A 17,515-nucleotide genomic window follows, 5' to 3' on the forward strand; every position below is an offset into this window, starting at 1 on the left:
TATCATCCTCTCCAGCCGTTGACTATGTGTCAGACTTGTTGTCTCTGGTGGCCTTGAAAAGGATGGTCTAAAAAAATTATGAAAAGATTTAATAAAATTGCTGTTACCAGCACCAGATACGGTGCTGCTGGTACGGGTAGACTGTTGAAGATGACGAGACCGTCCCATGTTTGTCAAGTTACAACTGGGAGATTCACTCCCTGCACCACGGTTATTTGGTGGAAAAGCCGAGCTAAGATCGAGTAACAGCTTTTGCTGATACTCCTGCATATGTGCGTCCCTTTCTATGGCTGGAATTATGTCACAAAATTTGGACTTGTACCGGGGATCTAATATTGTGGCAAGCCAGTATTCATCATCACTTCTAATTTTGACAATACGAGGGTCATGTTGGAGGTAGTGCAGCAAGAAGGCGCTCATGTGTCTTGCGCAGCCATGCGGACCAAGTCCACGCTGTGTTTGTGGCATAGAGGTGCTAACCGTTCTTTCTTCCTCTGACATCTCCCCCCAACCTCTTTCAACTGAAATTTGACCAAGGTCTCCCTCATCCGCTGAGTCTTCCATGTCCATGGACAGTTCGTCCTCCATTTCTTCATGTTCTCCTGCACCTTCCTCAACATTTCGCCTGCTACCATGCACCCTTGTTGATCCCTGTCCCCCATGGTCCCATGCCTGGTGCGTTGGTGATGATGAACGTCTGGACCTTGGTGGTGTTAGAGGGGAGCCAGAACGATCTGAAAATGGCATGCATCATATAAAAGGTGCAAATTCACAGATTTATTCCAACTGTACAGTAATATAAATGAGATTTTTAGCAAATAATTGATCAATTCTTTGAACGACCCCTGCCAACGTCACGGCAAATCTCAATAGGGGGGTCCTACTCTGTATTCTGTATTTCATGTGCCATGCGGCCTCCTAGATAAAGTTAAAAGCAGAACCATAATGGAGCACACATACCTGTAACCTGTATATATAACCACTTCTATTTTGCAAAAGAGGCAATTGTGGATAGAGGCCAGCCTAGGTCCCAGCATGTGGAGCAAGCTCTACACATACCAGGACTATATCAGAACTGACCCTCCCAGTGCCAGACAGCAACCATTGATAAAGGCGGACCAGATCCAAGTATGGTGCTTAATTAGCAATGCCTGTGGAAAGGGTGAGGCAACTGAATGTGTACAGCTACCAACGCTTGATATTGGTTTGCAATGTATTCCTCCTGTTGGTAGCTGTTCACATTCAGTTGCCTCACCCCTTTCCACAGGCAATGCTAATTAAGCACCATACTTGGATCTGGTCCGCCTTTATCAATGGTTGCTGTCTGGCACTGAGAGGGTCAGTTCTGATATAGTTCTGGTATGTGTAGAGCTTGCTCCACATGCTGGGACCTGGGCTGGCCTCTATTCATAATTGCTTCTTTTGCAACATAGAAGCGGCTATATACAGGTTGCAGGTATGTGTGCTCCATTATGGTTCTGCTTTTAACTTTATCTAGGAGGCCGCATGGCACATGAAATATATAATATAGGCTAGGACCCCCCTATTGAGATTTGCCGTGACGTTGGCAGGGGTGGCTCAAAGAATTGATCAATTATTTGATAAAAATCTAATTTTTTATTATAGTACAGTTGGAATAAATCTGTGAATTTGCACTTTTTATATGATGCATGCCAATTTCAGATCGTGCTGGCTCCTTTTTCTCTGTTATGACTGTAGTTATGCTACAATTTCTGGTGACTGACCATCACCATACCATGCACGCTTGATATTGGTTTGCAATGTATTCCTCCTGTTGGTAGCTGTTCACATTCAGTTGCCTCACCCCTTTCCACAGGCAATGCTAATTAAGCACCATACTTGGATCTGGTCCGCCTTTATCAATGGTTGCTGTCTGGCACTGAGAGGGTCAGTTCTGATATAGTTCTGGTATGTGTAGAGCTTGCTCCACATGCTGGGACCTGGGCTGGCCTCTATTCATAATTGCCTCTTTTGCAACATAGAAGCGGCTATATACAGGTTGCAGGTATGTGTGCTCCATTATGGTTCTGCTTTTAACTTTATCTAGGAGGCCGCATGGCACATGAAATATATAATATAGGTTAGGACCCCCCCTATTGAGATTTGCCGTGACGTTGGCAGGGGTGGCTCAAAGAATTGATCAATTATTTGATAAAAATCTCATTTTTTATTATAGTACAGTTGGAATAAATCTGTGAATTTGCACTTTTTATATGATGCATGCCAATTTCAGATCGTGCTGGCTCCTTTTTCTCTGTTATGACTGTAGTTATGCTACAATTTCTGGTGACTGACCATCACCATACAATGCACGCTTGATATTGGTTTGCAATGTATTCCTCCTGTTGGTAGCTGTTCACATTCAGTTGCCTCACCCCTTTCCACAGGCAATGCTAATTAAGCACCATACTTGGATCTGGTCCGCCTTTATCAATGGTTGCTGTCTGGCACTGAGATGGTCAGTTCTGATATAGTTCTGGTATGTGTAGAGCTTGCTCCACATGCTGGGACCTGGGCTGGCCTCTATTCATAATTGCCTCTTTTGCAACATAGAAGCGGCTATATACAGGTTGCAGGTATGTGTGCTCCATTATGGTTCTGCTTTTAACTTTATCTAGGAGGCCGCATGGCACATGAAATATATAATATAGGTTAGGACCCCCCTATTGAGATTTGCCCTGAGGTTGGCAGGGGTGGCTCAAAGAATTGATCAATTATTTGCTAAAAATCTAATTTTTTATTATAGTACAGTTGGAATAAATCTGTGAATTTGCACTTTTTATATGATGCATGCCAATTTCAGATCGTGCTGGCTCCTTTTTCTCTATTATGACTGTAGTTATGCTACAATTTCTGGTGACTGACCATCACCATACCATGCACGCTTGATATTGGTTTGCAATGTATTCCTCCTGTTGGTAGCTGTTCACATTCAGTTGCCTCACCCCTTTCCACAGGCAATGCTAATTAAGCACCATACTTGGATCTGGTCCGCCTTTATCAATGGTTGCTGTCTGGCACTGAGAGGGTCAGTTCTGATATAGTTCTGGTATGTGTAGAGCTTGCTCCACATGCTGGGACCTGGGCTGGCCTCTATTCATAATTGCCTCTTTTGCAACATAGAAGCGGCTATATACAGGTTGCAGGTATGTGTGCTCCATTATGGTTCTGCTTTTAACTTTATCTAGGAGGCCGCATGGCACATGAAATATATAATATAGGTTAGGACCCCCCTATTGAGATTTGCCGTGAGGTTGGCAGGGGTGGCTCAAAGAATTGATCAATTATTTGCTAAAAATCTAATTTTTTATTATAGTACAGTTGGAATAAATCTGTGAATTTGCACTTTTTATATGATGCATGCCAATTTCAGATCGTGCTGGCTCCTTTTTTACCTTGGTGGTGTTGTTGTCTCTTACGCATATGAATCCTCCTGTAGTTCCTCCCCTTCCTGTTGTCCCACCCCCTGACTCTGAATAGTGTTTAGCGTGTGCTCCCTCATGTAAATGACTGGAATTGTCATGCTGATAATGGCATTGTCAGCGCTAAACATATTCGTCGCCATGTCGAAACTGTGCAGAAGGGTGCATAGGTCCTTGATCTGAGACCACTCCATCAGGGTGATCTGCCCCACCTCTGCATCTTGTTGGCCCAGGCTATACGTCATGACGTATTGCACCAGGGCTCGACGGTGCTGCCACAGTCGCTGTAACATGTGGAGAGTTGAATTCCAGCGTGTCGGCACATCGTATTTCAGGCGATGAACCGGCAGGCCGAAAGGCTTCTGGAGCGATGCAAGTCGCTCAGCAGCGGTGGTTGAACGGCGGAAGTGAGCAGACAGTTTTCATGCCCTGTTCAGAAGGCCATCTAGGCCTGGATAGTGTGTTAAAAATTGCTGGACAACAAGGTTCAACACGTGAGCCATACAAGGCACGTCTGTCACCTTGCCCAGGTTTGCAGCATTGTCGCACACGGCCTTACCAGGCTGCAGGTTGAGTGGAGACAACCATTTACCCTACTCAGTCTCCAGAGCTGCCCACAACTCAGCCGCTGTGTGACTCTTAGTTCCAAGACATTTCAAGACAAAGACCATCTGATGCCGTTGCGCTCTGCTGCCAGCATAGTCATGAGGGGTGCGTGACTCCTTCTGCACAGTTAGAATGCTGGTGGCCTGACCAGGCAGGCTTGGGGCGGAGGTGGAGGACCCAGACGAGGTGGAGGAGGCAGAAGCAGTGGTGGAACTTGGACAGACAGAAGATGGACACACAAGTCGTGGGGATGGCAAGTCTTGTGCAGCAGACCCTTCACCATCTATCACCATAGTTACCCAGTGCCCAGTCAGTGACATGTAACGTCCCTGTCCATGCTTACTGGTCCAAGTATCGGTGGTGAAATGCACCCGTTCACACAGAGTTTCTCAAGGAAGCGGTGATTATGTGTGCGACATGCTGGTGTAGCGCAGACACACCTTGCTTAGAGAAGTAGTGGCGACTGGGCATCTGGTACTGGGGCACAGCGACAGACATAAGGTCTCTAAAATCCTGTGTGTCCACCAGGTGGAAAGGCAGCATTTTGGTAGCCAAGAGCTTACAGAGGGATAAAGTCAACCTCTTAGCTTTGTCATGGGTCGCAGGAAATGGCCTTTTTTTTGTCCACATCTGAGGGACAGAGATCTGGCTGCTGTGTGTAGATGGAGTTGAGTAGGGTGTCACTGGAAAAATGCAGGTTTGTGAGGAAAGTGGAGGCGTAGACATGATGTTGCCTTCATCCAACGTTGGTGCTATCGATGTCTGAGAGAGCTGTACACACGCACTTGTTTCCCTTTCCAAACCAACTGACGACCTATCAAGCAAACTGCCTGTTGAGGTTACAGTGGTGGAAGTTGTGCGTGGAGAACCAGGTGTGACAGTTGTCCCCACAGTCCTAGAAGATGAAGAGCGCGCAGATGCACTGGAAGGGGCAGGCGGTGGATGGTTCGCTCTGCTAGGCCGCATTGCAGCACGGTGAGCTACCCACTGGGACATATGATATTTATTCATGTGACGATTCATGGAAGAAGTTGTCAAACTGCTGAGGTTTTGCCCTTTACTAACAGAATCACGACAAATTTTACAGATCACATAATTTGGGAGATCTTTTGCTATGTCAAAAAAGGACCAGGCTAGGCAAGGCTTAGAGGGCATGCGACCTGCTGATCCACCCCGACTAGTGCTCAGAGGCACAGTGGTGGCTGAGGATGCAGTTGCAGACGTGCTACCAGTACTCCTCCTCTGTCCAGGAAGGTGCAAGGTAACTTCGTCGTCAGTTGCATCCTCCTCCACCACCTCTGTTGACCTCCTCGAGTGCCTGACTGTGGGTTGACAGTAGGTGGGATCTAGAACTTCCTCATCAATTGTTGTGTTTGCACTCCCCTCACCCTCAGACTAAGCCTCTTCTTGCCCAGACCAAATATTTAAGTTGTCATCCCAATCTGGTATCTGCGTCTCATCGTCATCAGTATGTTCCTCATTGTCTATAACAACAGGTGTTACAGTTTGTGAATAAGGGTCAACATTATGCTCAGAAACATGGTCCTCGTGGCCTGAATCAGAGTCACAAAGGTTATGGGCATCACTGCAGAACATTTTCTGGTCTGTACTCACTGTAGCTTGGGAGCAGACCTCTGATTCACAGGCTATAGTGTGACTGGACAGCTCTGCAGACTTAGCCATCTCAGTTTCACCATACTGTGCAGGGCGGATGGAGACTTGAAAGCTGGGAGAAAGCAAGTGTGATTGGGATGACAACTCAGAGGACTGGTATTTTTTGGATGCAGTAGTTGAGGTGGCAGAGAGGGCACTTGTTGGACCACTTGAGATCCATTCAAGCATTTTCTTTTTTTGGCCATCATCTACCTTTGTTACAGTTGTTCATGTCTGTAAAAAAGGGAGCACATCGGATTGTCCACGGTAAGTAGTAGACATCTTACTTTTGCTGGAAAATGGTCTATCTTCAGCAGATGTTAATGGAGCTTTGCCACCTTCCCCACGGATAAAACCCTTTTTTTCCTTTTCCAACACGCCTCTTCCCTTTTCCACCAGCATCTGTCATTTTGCCACTCATTTTGATTGTGACAAGATTGTGCACTTAAAATGTGGTAGTAAAAATTGAGAGGTGGTGTAGATTGCAGTGTGTAATACTTATATATGTTCTGAGGATTTCGATAGCGTAGGGCAATGACAATCAGAGACGAGTTCTTGGTACAAGATATTTTATAATATGTAACCACGGATACACAACGGAAAACACAGCAGTACAAATACACACAATACTTTCCCAAAACGGAGCGAAGGGAATTCCCGGGGCCACGCACCGGACTCCCCCAGGGAGACCACCAGAGCGAACCCCTATACAGGGACTGTCCGGCAATCACCCCGGAAGGCCTAAATGCGCAGCAGCCGGGACACAAGGGGCAAACGGTAAAAGTCCAGGAGTGTCCGTACGGGATGAATGTCCAGAGTGGTTACGAACCAGAGAGAACCGGGCAGAGTGCTAACCGAAGATGGCAGACGGAATCCGGGCACAACTTGAGAAACCGGGTAAGGTCCAGAGTCGGTCGGTCGGTAGTCTTTAGGAGGATCCAAAGGCTAACAGGATTAGCAGCAGCAAAGCAGGAGCACACAGCAAGCAGTATACTCAGGCACTGGACTAGGTTTAGAGGCGGCCTTTTAAGCAGCTGGACAGGAAGTAGGGCAACAGAACAGTAAACTCCATGTTAACTGAGGGCAAGCTTTTTCAACAGAGAACTAGAAAACCCGGAAACCTGACATTACTCCCCCCCCCCAGAGACGGCCTCAGGACGGATCAGGACCTGGCTTGTCCGGGAAACGTCGATGAAACTGAGCAATCTTCCGGGGTGCCCGAATGTTACCCACCGGTTCCCAGGAATCGTCCTCGGGGGCGTACCCCTGCCAACGTACCAGATACTGAAGCCGACGACGATGGAGCCGGGAGTCAATAATGTCCTCAACCACGAACTGCTCCTCGCCGTCGACCATCACAGGCGGAGGAGGAGGCACAACACGACCATGAAACGTATTAGGGGAAACGGGTTTGAGGAGAGACACATGAAAGACCGGGTGTACCTTTAGATGGTGCGGTAACCGTAGCCGACAGGCCACAGGGCTCACGATCCCGGTGATCTTAAACGGACCGATGAATTTTTGTCCCAGCTTCTGCGAAGGAACACCCAATCTCAGGTTTTTGGTGGATAACCATACAGAGTCCCCTACCTTGTACATGGGTGCCGGTTTCCGGTGAGTGTCAGCCGACCTCTTGTAACGCTCCTGGGCCGTAGCCACGGTGTCCTTTAGAACCTCCAGATTTTGTCGTATTTCTGTCAATCTGTCCTCCACCGCTGGCACCGAAACCGCAACCGGTGACCTAGGCAAAATAGTCGGATGGTAACCCAGGTTAGCGAAAAAGGGCGTTACCTTAGTGGAGCTGCTCTGAGTGTTGTTGTAGGAGAACTCCGCCAACGGAAGCATCTTCAACCAATCGTCTTGGAGATGGCTGACATAACAGCGAAGGTATTGTTCCAGGGTTTGATTTGTCCGCTCGGTTTGCCCATTTGTCTGAGGATGGTATGCAGAAGACAAACAGACATCAATCTGGAGTGCCGTACAAAACCCCTTCCAGAATCTAGACGTGAACTGCACGCCCCGATCGGAGATGATCTCGTCTGGTACCCCATGCAATCGGAATACGTTCTGGATAACCAAATCCACTGTCTCTGCGGCTGAGGGAAGACCGGTACACGGAATGAAGTGAGCAGCTTTAGTCAATCGATCCACCACCACTAAAATGGTATTATGCCCGCCTGAGACTGGCAACTCCACAATAAAATCCATGGAGATAGACCCCCAAGGGCGAGATGGCACGGGTAACGGTTGGAGGAGTCCCGTAGGAGCCACACGAGGGACCTTGCACCGGGCACAAACCACACATGAGTGGACATAGTCCTTCACGTCCTTTAAACAGGTAGGCCACCAGAAAAACCGGCTCAGAAATTCCTGCGTCTTCTGTACCCCCCTATGACCGGCCAACACGGAGTCATGAACCAACTTGAGAACCCGAAGTCTTACGGCCTCCGGGACATAAATGCGTCGCTCTCTCAACCACACACCATTCCGAAGAACAAGAGTTACATCATTCGGGGGGGCGGCAAGAAATACGTCACCATCATAGGCCAGCTTGATGTCCTTCCACAAGTCCTGGTCCTGGATTACTCCAACGAAATTGGCATCCGATAACACGGTCTGAGACGGGGTTCCAGGCACGGAGTCCACGGCGTGGATTCGGGACAAGGCATCGGCTTTCCCATTACGTGAACCTGGACGGTATGTAACGATAAAATTGAATTGGTTAAGAAATAGGCTCCAACGGGCTTGCCGTGGAGACAGGCACCTGGCAGACTTAAGAAATTCCAGATTACGATGATCCGTGAGTACTATCACTTGCTGTGCGGCTCCCTGTAAGTGGTGTCTCCACTCCTTGAAAGCGGAAATAATCGCCAATAATTCCTTGTCCGCAATGTCATAGTTCCTTTCTGCAGGGGACAACCGGCGGGAAAAGAAGGCACACGGATGCAAGAGACTCTTGTCCCCGGTCCTTTGAGACAGAATGGCCCCTAATGCATAGTCGGAAGCGTCAACCTCCACGATAAAGGGAAGTGCGGGATTCGGATGTACCAATATTGGCGCTGAGGTAAAACATACCTTGAGACGATGGAATGCTTCCTGGGCCTGGGCGGACCACACAAACTTCTGTCCTTTTTTGGTTAACAGAGTGATGGGACGAACAATCTCTGAAAAGTTACGGATAAAGCATCGGTAAAAGTTGGCAAAACCGACAAAGCGTTGTACCTCTTTGATGTTTCCCGGTTCCGGCCAGTCGAGAATGGCTTGTATCTTGCTAGATTCCATGTTCAGTCCCTGAGGAGAGATGACATAACCTAAGAATTGTATTTGTGAGCAGTGGAACTCGCATTTCTCCAGTTTAATGTACAGATGGTTTTCCCTCAGACGGGTAAGTACGGTCTTAACGTGCTCCTGGTGTTCCTGTAAAGAATCAGAAAAGATTAGGATATCGTCCAGATAGATCACCATGAATTGGTCCATGATATCCCTAAAAATATCGTTAACTAGATGTTGAAATGCCGCGGGAGCGTTACAAAGTCCAAAAGGCATCACTAGGTACTCAAAATGTCCGTACCGACATCGGAACGCGGTCTTCCACTCGTCTCCGGGACGTATACGAAGCAGATTATATGCCCCACGGAGGTCTAATTTGGTGAATATTTTTGCCTGTTGGACCCTCTCCAATAGCTCAGGAATCAACGGTAACGGATACCGGTTCCGGATGGTTATCTTATTCAGTTCCCGATAGTCAATACAGGGTCTCAGAGTCCCCTCCTTCTTTTTCACGAAAAAGATGGGTGCCCCTGCGGGTGAGGTAGACGGACGAATAAATCCCTTGGCTAGGCTTTCATCAATATACTCTTTTAGTGCTTCTAGCTCAGGTGCCGCCAACGGGTAGACATGACCAAACGGAATCTCCGCCCCTGGGAGTAAGTCTATGGGGCAATCATACGGTCTATGCGGGGGAAGCCGATCAGCTTTTTTTTTGTCGCATATATCAGCGAAGTCACGGTAAACCGGGGGTAAAACAGGTACCTGTACAGTGCCCTCCGTATTTGATGTTACTGGAACCGGAACAGTTGGACAAATGGTCGGACCACTCTGCGGTGGGAAGGATATTTCTTTGGTCTCCCAATCGATGACGGGATTTGTAGACCGTAGCCACGGAATACCTAAAATAATCGGAAAATGAGGAGAAGAAATTATCATGAAAACAAGGGTCCCCTGCTGACCTGGCTTCATCACGCATTCGAGCGGTACGGTTTCCCGATCCACTGGTCCAGAGATTAACGGAGATCCGTCTACCGTCTCCATGGTAACCGGTGAGGATCTTTGCTGAGTCCGGATACCGTGTTTCCTGGCAAAGGAAGAGTCCATGAAATTTCCCCCTGCCCCAGAGTCTATCATTGCAGAGGTAGGAATTAGCTGTCCCTCCCAACGGATCTGAATGGGGAGTGAGCAATGGGTATATTTCCCCTCTGAGTCCTTCGGTGAGGTAGACATTACCGTCAAGGGAAACACCGCATCCAAGTGTCCACTTGCCTCAGAGATATCGGACTCTGCGTCCGTGTTGTCACACTCTGCCATGGCTGCCAATACCTTATTTGGGCGATTTGGACGTTTCGGGCAGTCGATCAAGAAATGGTCCGATTGACCGCAATAGAAACACAAACGCTCACGGAGCCGGTGTTCACGACGTTCGTTGGTCTCTCGTTTTTGCAGAGAGTCCACTTGCATAGGTACGTCCTCAGCCTCCCGTGGCGTCCTGAGAGCGGGTTCTCTGGAAGGAAACGCAATATTGTTTACACGGTTTACAGCTGCCCATTTTTCCTGTCTACGTTCCGTCAAACGGGTATCAATGCGCACACAGTGCTGGAGAAACAGTTCAAAATCCCCTGGAGATTCGGAACGGGCTAACTCGTCCTTGATGGTACCGGACAAACCTTTTCTGAAAACAGACAATAAGGCATTGTTTCCCCAATCGGTGTCTACCACTAACCTCTTGAACTCAGTGGCGTATTCAATGACAGACCGCTTTCCCTGACGTAAGGAAAGGAGAGCCGCTTCAGCGGTAGCACGGCGATTCGGATCATCAAACATTTGTGCCATTGCATTCAGAAAGTCATCCAGGTGATTCAAACGGATGTCCCGATTCTCTATCATGGGATTAGCCCAAGCCAGTGCTCGTGAGGTTAATAACATGATGATACATAACACTTTTGACCGGTCAGAACGGTAATAATCAGAATGTACATCGAAAAACAGTATACATTGATTAACAAATCCACGGAACTGACTACGATCACCATTGAAACGGAATGGGGGTAACCTAGGCATACCGGCAGTTGATACGGACGTAGTGGGAACGGCTTCCTGAGCCTCCACTCTGACTTGCAAATCCTGTATAGCCGGACCCAGTACCTGGTGATCATGGCCCAGCTGTGCCTCCACATCTCTAAGTTTATTCTGCACTGCCTCCATCTCCTGCTGCAAGGAGTTAATCATGGAGAAGAGCTGATCTACTCGTGTCTCAGTCATTGCCCCAGCGAAATCCTCTCAGTGGCCTGAGTATAATGTAATACTTATATATGTTCTGAGGATTTCGATAGCGTAGGGCAATGACAATCAGAGACGAGTTCTTGGTACAAGATATTTTATAATATGTAACCACGGATACACAACGGAAAACACAGCAGTACAAATACACACAATACTTTCCCAAAACGGAGCGAAGGGAATTCCCGGGGCCACGCACCGGACTCCCCCAGGGAGACCACCAGAGCGAACCCCTATACAGGGACTGTCCGGCAATCACCCCGGAAGGCCTAAATGCGCAGCAGCCGGGACACAAGGGGCAAACGGTAAAAGTCCAGGAGTGTCCGTACGGGATGAATGTCCAGAGTGGTTACGAACCAGAGAGAACCGGGCAGAGTGCTAACCGAAGATGGCAGACGGAATCCGGGCACAACTTGAGAAACCGGGTAAGGTCCAGAGTCGGTCGGTCGGTAGTCTTTAGGAGGATCCAAAGGCTAACAGGATTAGCAGCAGCAAAGCAGGAGCACACAGCAAGCAGTATACTCAGGCACTGGACTAGGTTTAGAGGCGGCCTTTTAAGCAGCTGGACAGGAAGTAGGGCAACAGAACAGTAAACTCCATGTTAACTGAGGTCAAGCTTTTTCAACAGAGAACTAGAAAACCCGGAAACCTGACACAGTGTAGATTGCAGTCTATCTTTATTAACAGCAGAATAAACAACAATAACTATCCCTGACAACGGAACTACGGCCCTTAAACTGGCAGCATAGTTTGCTATTAGAATGGCTTAGTAACAATGAGTTTGAGTGTGCAATGCAGTGGTGCTGCAAATAGCTTTGCACCAGTGGGACAATAATGAAGTCCAACAGCCACTTTTAGGATGCCACTAAGTTTCCTCAGTGTTTGCTAGTATAATGGCTTAGTAACAATGAGTTTCAGTGTGCAATGCAGTGGTGCTGCAAATAGCTTTGCACCAGTGGGACAATAATGAAGTCCAACAGCCACTTTTAGGATGCCACTAAGTTTCCTCAGTGTTTGCTAGTATAATGGCTTAGTAAAAATGAGTTTGAGTGTGCAATGCAGAGGTGTCGCAAATAGCTTTGCACCAGTGGGACAATAATGAGGTCCAAAGCCACTTTTAGGATGCCACTAAGTTTCTTCAGTGTTTGCTAGTGCAATGGCTGAGTAAAAATGAGTTTGAGTGTGCAAAGGGCAGGAGGGTACAGTGGCAGGGTTGTGGGTCTGTGTAGAGGAAAGGAAGCCTCACTTTATATCCCTCCTAATGGGGAAATGCAGCGAGAAAGTCCCTGACCTTAGCTACACAGACGCTCGTATCTGTAGCTGTTAAAATCTGTTTCCACGGACCTGACTGTCACCTATGGCTCTGAGCCTGCTGTTATTAGCCCTTACAAGGGCTAAAAGAAACTTCTATCCCTTTTCTGTATAGCGCTGTGTGTAGAGCGTACACCAGAGTTGAGCGCGGTTCGTGGTTCGTGGTTCTCCAGTTCGCAGTTCGAGTGATTTTGGGGGCTGTTCTAGATCGAACTAGAACTCGAGCTTTTTGCTAACGCTCGATAGTTCTAGTTATGTTCGAGAACTGTTCTAGCAGCAAAAAGCCAAGCTAATTACTAGCTGGCTTTCCGCTGTAATACTGTAAGTCACTCTGTGACTTACACTATTATGAAATTTCAGCGTATAGTGTGCGTGGACTGCGCATTCAGATCACTCCTGCTGGGATAATGGCGATCGCCATTTTTTTTTTTCCTTGTTTTCCTTCTCTAAGCGCGCGCGTGTAGTGGGGCGGGCCAGCATGTCAGCCAATCCCAGACACACACACAGCTAAGTGGACTTTTAGCCAGAGAAGCAACGGCATGTGTGATAGGATGTCCATGTCACATGTCCATGCATTATAAAAATGGGTATCTGCCCGTCAGGATGCCATTATCTGCCTTCTGCGTCTGGGTGTCAGTAACTGCTGGTGTAGCTCCTGTCTTCGATACTGCTGTGTACGCTCTATACACAACGCTATACAGAATAGGGATAGAAGTTTCTTTTAGCCCTTGTAAGTGCTAATTACAGCAGGCTCAGAGCCATAGGTGACAGTCAGGTCCGTGGAAACAGATTTTAATGGCTACAGACGATAACAGTGTCTGTGTTGAAGCTCAGGGACTTCCTCGCTGCATTTCCCCATTAGGAGAGATAGAAAGTGAGGCTTCCTTTCCTCTACACAGACCCACAACCCTGCCACTGTACCCTCCTGCCCTTTGCACACTCAAGCTCATTGTTACTAAGCCATTATACTAGCAAACACTAAGGAAACTTAGTGGCATCCAAAAAGTGGCTGTTGTACTCCATTTGTGCCCCACTGGTGTCAAGCTATTTCCAGCACCTCTGCATTACACCCTCCTGCTCTGTTTTTAATAAGCTATAATAATAGCAAAAAATGCTGCCAGTTAGTGGCATAGAAAAAGTGGCTGTTGTACTCCATTTGTGCCCCAATGGTGCCAAGCTATTTCTAGCACCTCTGCATGACACTCTCATGCACATTTTGCAACGCTATTTTTGTAGCAGTCTCAGGGAATTTCTTGCTGCATTTCATCATTAGGAGGGATAGAAAGTGAGGCTTCCTTTACTGTCCTGGTACACACAGAACATGGCCACTGTATCCACTTGCCCACTTTTGCCATGCTATTTAATTTGCCCAAAGAGCTTACACTTTTTCTGCCATCCTAAAATTGTCTGGAATACTAAGTTAGTGTTCCTTTGCTGCCAAGCAAGGTACAACATATGTGCATTCTACACTCCTTTCCATTTCTGGAATGCAGTTAATAACTGCAGGTAGTCCAGCCAATATGTTACGAAGGTGCAGGCGTATATATAATGTTGCCTTCATCCAATGGTGGTTCTCTCGATGTCTGACAGCTCAACAAAAGCATCTGTTTCCACTTCCAAAACAAGTGACGACCTGCCAATCACACTCCCGCTTGCGGGTAAAGAGGTGGAAGTTCATCGTGAAAAAGCATGTGTGACTGCTGTCCCCACAGTCACAGAAGATGAAGAACACACAGATGCACTTGATGGAGCAGGCGGTTGTTGCATAGCCCCGCTAGGCCGCATTGTAGCACAGTGAAATTCCCTTTGCTACTTATGCTTCATTTTAAGTCTTGTATTTGGTGGGATCCACAGTATGCAGAAAAACCACGCAACATGAAAAGCACTGTTTGCAGTTGGGTTCATAAATGATTCTTTCACTTTCCCAAAACAAACAATAAGAACCATGCATTCAATTGAAATAATAGAACAATCTATTCAGTTGCCTACTGCTTGCTAAGCCCTCTGCGTAGCAGCAGTAATTGTGTGTTTGTGTGTGTGTGTGAAGACAACTGACTAGTGGCGCATCACAAGAGCTTCCCAGTTATCTACCTAAACATAGACAAAACACATCAACCACCCTGAATACCCTTGTTAGCTGAAGCCTCACAGATAAGGCAGATGATAACAGTGTGAATGCAAACCACACAGCTCTGCAACACAGTTATGTAAATCTTGAAAAGCAACATTCAATGCAAACATGTGTTGCTGTCCCTCTATGATTTAAACTGTACGTGACAATTTGACAGTGCACAGGCAGCAAGTGTGATTGTCTATATAGTCGTCCTACCCAGAACAGATATGTGTTTTCATAATAAAACAAAGTGTTGCGTGCACGCATTACTGTCTGGGCACAGCCTACCGTACCCGGGTAATGTGATGTCCAGTTGCCATAAATACAGACTTTACGCTCCTATCATGGTTAACAGTATAGACAGCACTGGAAGAATGTTGGTCTGTGCCACAGGATGCTGCTCACTGGCGTTACGGTACTCCTCACCAAACTCCAAAATGACTCCCCTCACAATTGAACGAAGTTTTTCCGTGGTTGCTCCTTCCTGTGTGCCGATTTACCCCAGCTGCAGCCTAACTCCAGTGTTTCGCCAACTGAGTATGCTCTGCCTCACTGTGTCATTCCTAGGGCAAAGTCTTAATTTTGGGCTACAGCGCATGCTCGTTTGGACTGTGCCTGAGTCATTCTGCGACCTGCGGCTCAACACACTTACACAGGGCCCAGGTGTTTGACTCACTCTCGGGAGGCCACTAAAACTAACTGCACCCAACATCAGCCCCAGGTGTCCCCTTACACTGCAGTGGCGGTCCCCACTGACCGCAATGCCGAGAGTGGCGTCACGAAAATACATATAAAGAAGCAACCTAAGTGTGACCAGACTCTTCCTCCACGTGGAGTCCCTGAAGGTAATGCACCAACACAACACCTGTGGGGCTTCACACTTACTGAGAAAAGCCTATTTGCACAGGTACTTGCACTCAATGCCGGGTCTAAGTCCTGTGTTGTGCCTAGACAGCATGCTGAAGCGGATAGTCTTTTTTTCAGAAACTGCATTTCATGCTACTGAGCATGCTCATGCACTTATTGCATCAGAGGCTAGGTTGGATAATGAACTCTTTGGCCCTGCCCCTGATGTGGGGGGCCCATATAGACCACAGGGCATCAGGTGTCCTGACAATTTGGCCAGGCCACTCCCAACAGGCTTGCAGAGGGCCGCCCCTATGACTTGTCACCTCATTGTTGTTGGTCAGACGATGACTGTTGAGGTGTTTTGGTTGTGGCAGCCATGAGGTCATCATTCAAGTGGCGATTCTAAATAGGACGCTAGTTATGCCACTCATGACGTGTCACTCTGCTTTTGTCTCCAGGAGGTGCATTGTGGTCCACCCTGGTTTCGAGGCGGACACAGGTTATAAAAGGGGCTGGAGCCAAGAAGAAGGTGCACAGTTTTCTATTATGCTCCGAAAGAGCACACTTCCATGTGTTGAACCAATTGTGGCTTTAGGCCAGAGGTGGGCAGGGATAGGTCATCGATGCAGGCCGCCACCACAGTTGGTAACGCAGAACGTTTAAGAACAGCTCCTGTCCTACCAGTCCTGTTAGTGCAGCCCAGTGGCATAAACAGGCCTGCTGCTGCTGATGCACCTGCTGTCCACAGGTGTGTCCCCTACGCACACGGACAGCATAACCAATGGCCCCGGTGTTGTTAACAGGGAGTTCCGGGGCTGGGTGGTTGTGTGGACCCTTCACGCTAACAGGGCTCCAAGTCTCCAGATCCAAGTGGCGTCTAACTCGGTTCAGGCTACTATTTGTTTGAGAGTCAACCTGCTCTGTATCCTCCACCTAACCTTCCAGTTGCCAACCTCTCCTTTTCCATCTGTGAGCATGGTGGACACCGAATGGCAATTGGGATATCTACCTTTCTCTTTCTTTTCTTCTTAATATTTTTTATATAGCGGTAACATAGTATATACCACCTTATCCAAATCTGCCAGTCCCACCATAACAGATGTTGTTTCTTCAGCAAATGTTAATGTTGCTTAACCACCAAACCCACGGACACAAACTTTTTTCCCCTTTCCAACACACCTGTTCCCCTTTCCACCAGCATCTGTCCTTTTTCAACTCAGTTTGTATATGACCAAAAATGCAACTCTGCAGAGACACCGTACTCAACGCCGTCTCAGCACAGCAGCCAGCCCTCTGTCCATCAGATGTGGACAAGTAAGACCATTTCCTCCTATCCATGAAAAAGCATTGAGATTCACTCTGTGCAGCACTGGTGTTTAGTGGAAAAGCAGATCGAAGATTGCGTAACACCTTCTGAAGATACTCCTGTACACGTGCGTCCCTTTATATGACATGAATTTTTTCGCCAAATTTTGTCTTGTACCGGGGATCTAACAGTGTGGCAACCCAGTAGTTAGCATTACTTCGAATTCGTACAATCCGAGGGTCATGTTGTAGGTAGTGCAGCAAGAAGACGCTCATGTGTCTTGTGCATCCAGGAGGACCAAGTCCTTGGTGTGTTGGTGGCAGAGAGGTGAGAATCGTGCCTCCTTCCTCTGCCCTCTCCCCCCAACCTCACACAACCGAAATGTGAGCAAGCTCTCACTAATCTGCTGAGCCTTCCATGCCCATCGACAGTTCATCCTCCATTTCTTCCTGGGCTCCTGCACCTTCCTCAACTGTTTTGCTGATACTATGCGCCCTTGATAATCCCTTTCCCCCACCGTACCATGACTGCCGCCAAGGTGCCGCTGACCGTCTGGACATTGTAGATCTTATTATCCCTTCCGCATATGACTCCACCAGTACTTCCTCCCTTCCTCTTGGACCAACACCTGACTCTGAATAATGCTTACAGTGTGCTCCATTATGTAGATGACCAAAATTG

The sequence above is a fragment of the Anomaloglossus baeobatrachus genome, chromosome 3 (genome assembly GCF_048569485.1).
Source record: "Anomaloglossus baeobatrachus isolate aAnoBae1 chromosome 3, aAnoBae1.hap1, whole genome shotgun sequence".
NCBI lineage: Eukaryota > Metazoa > Chordata > Amphibia > Anura > Aromobatidae > Anomaloglossus > Anomaloglossus baeobatrachus.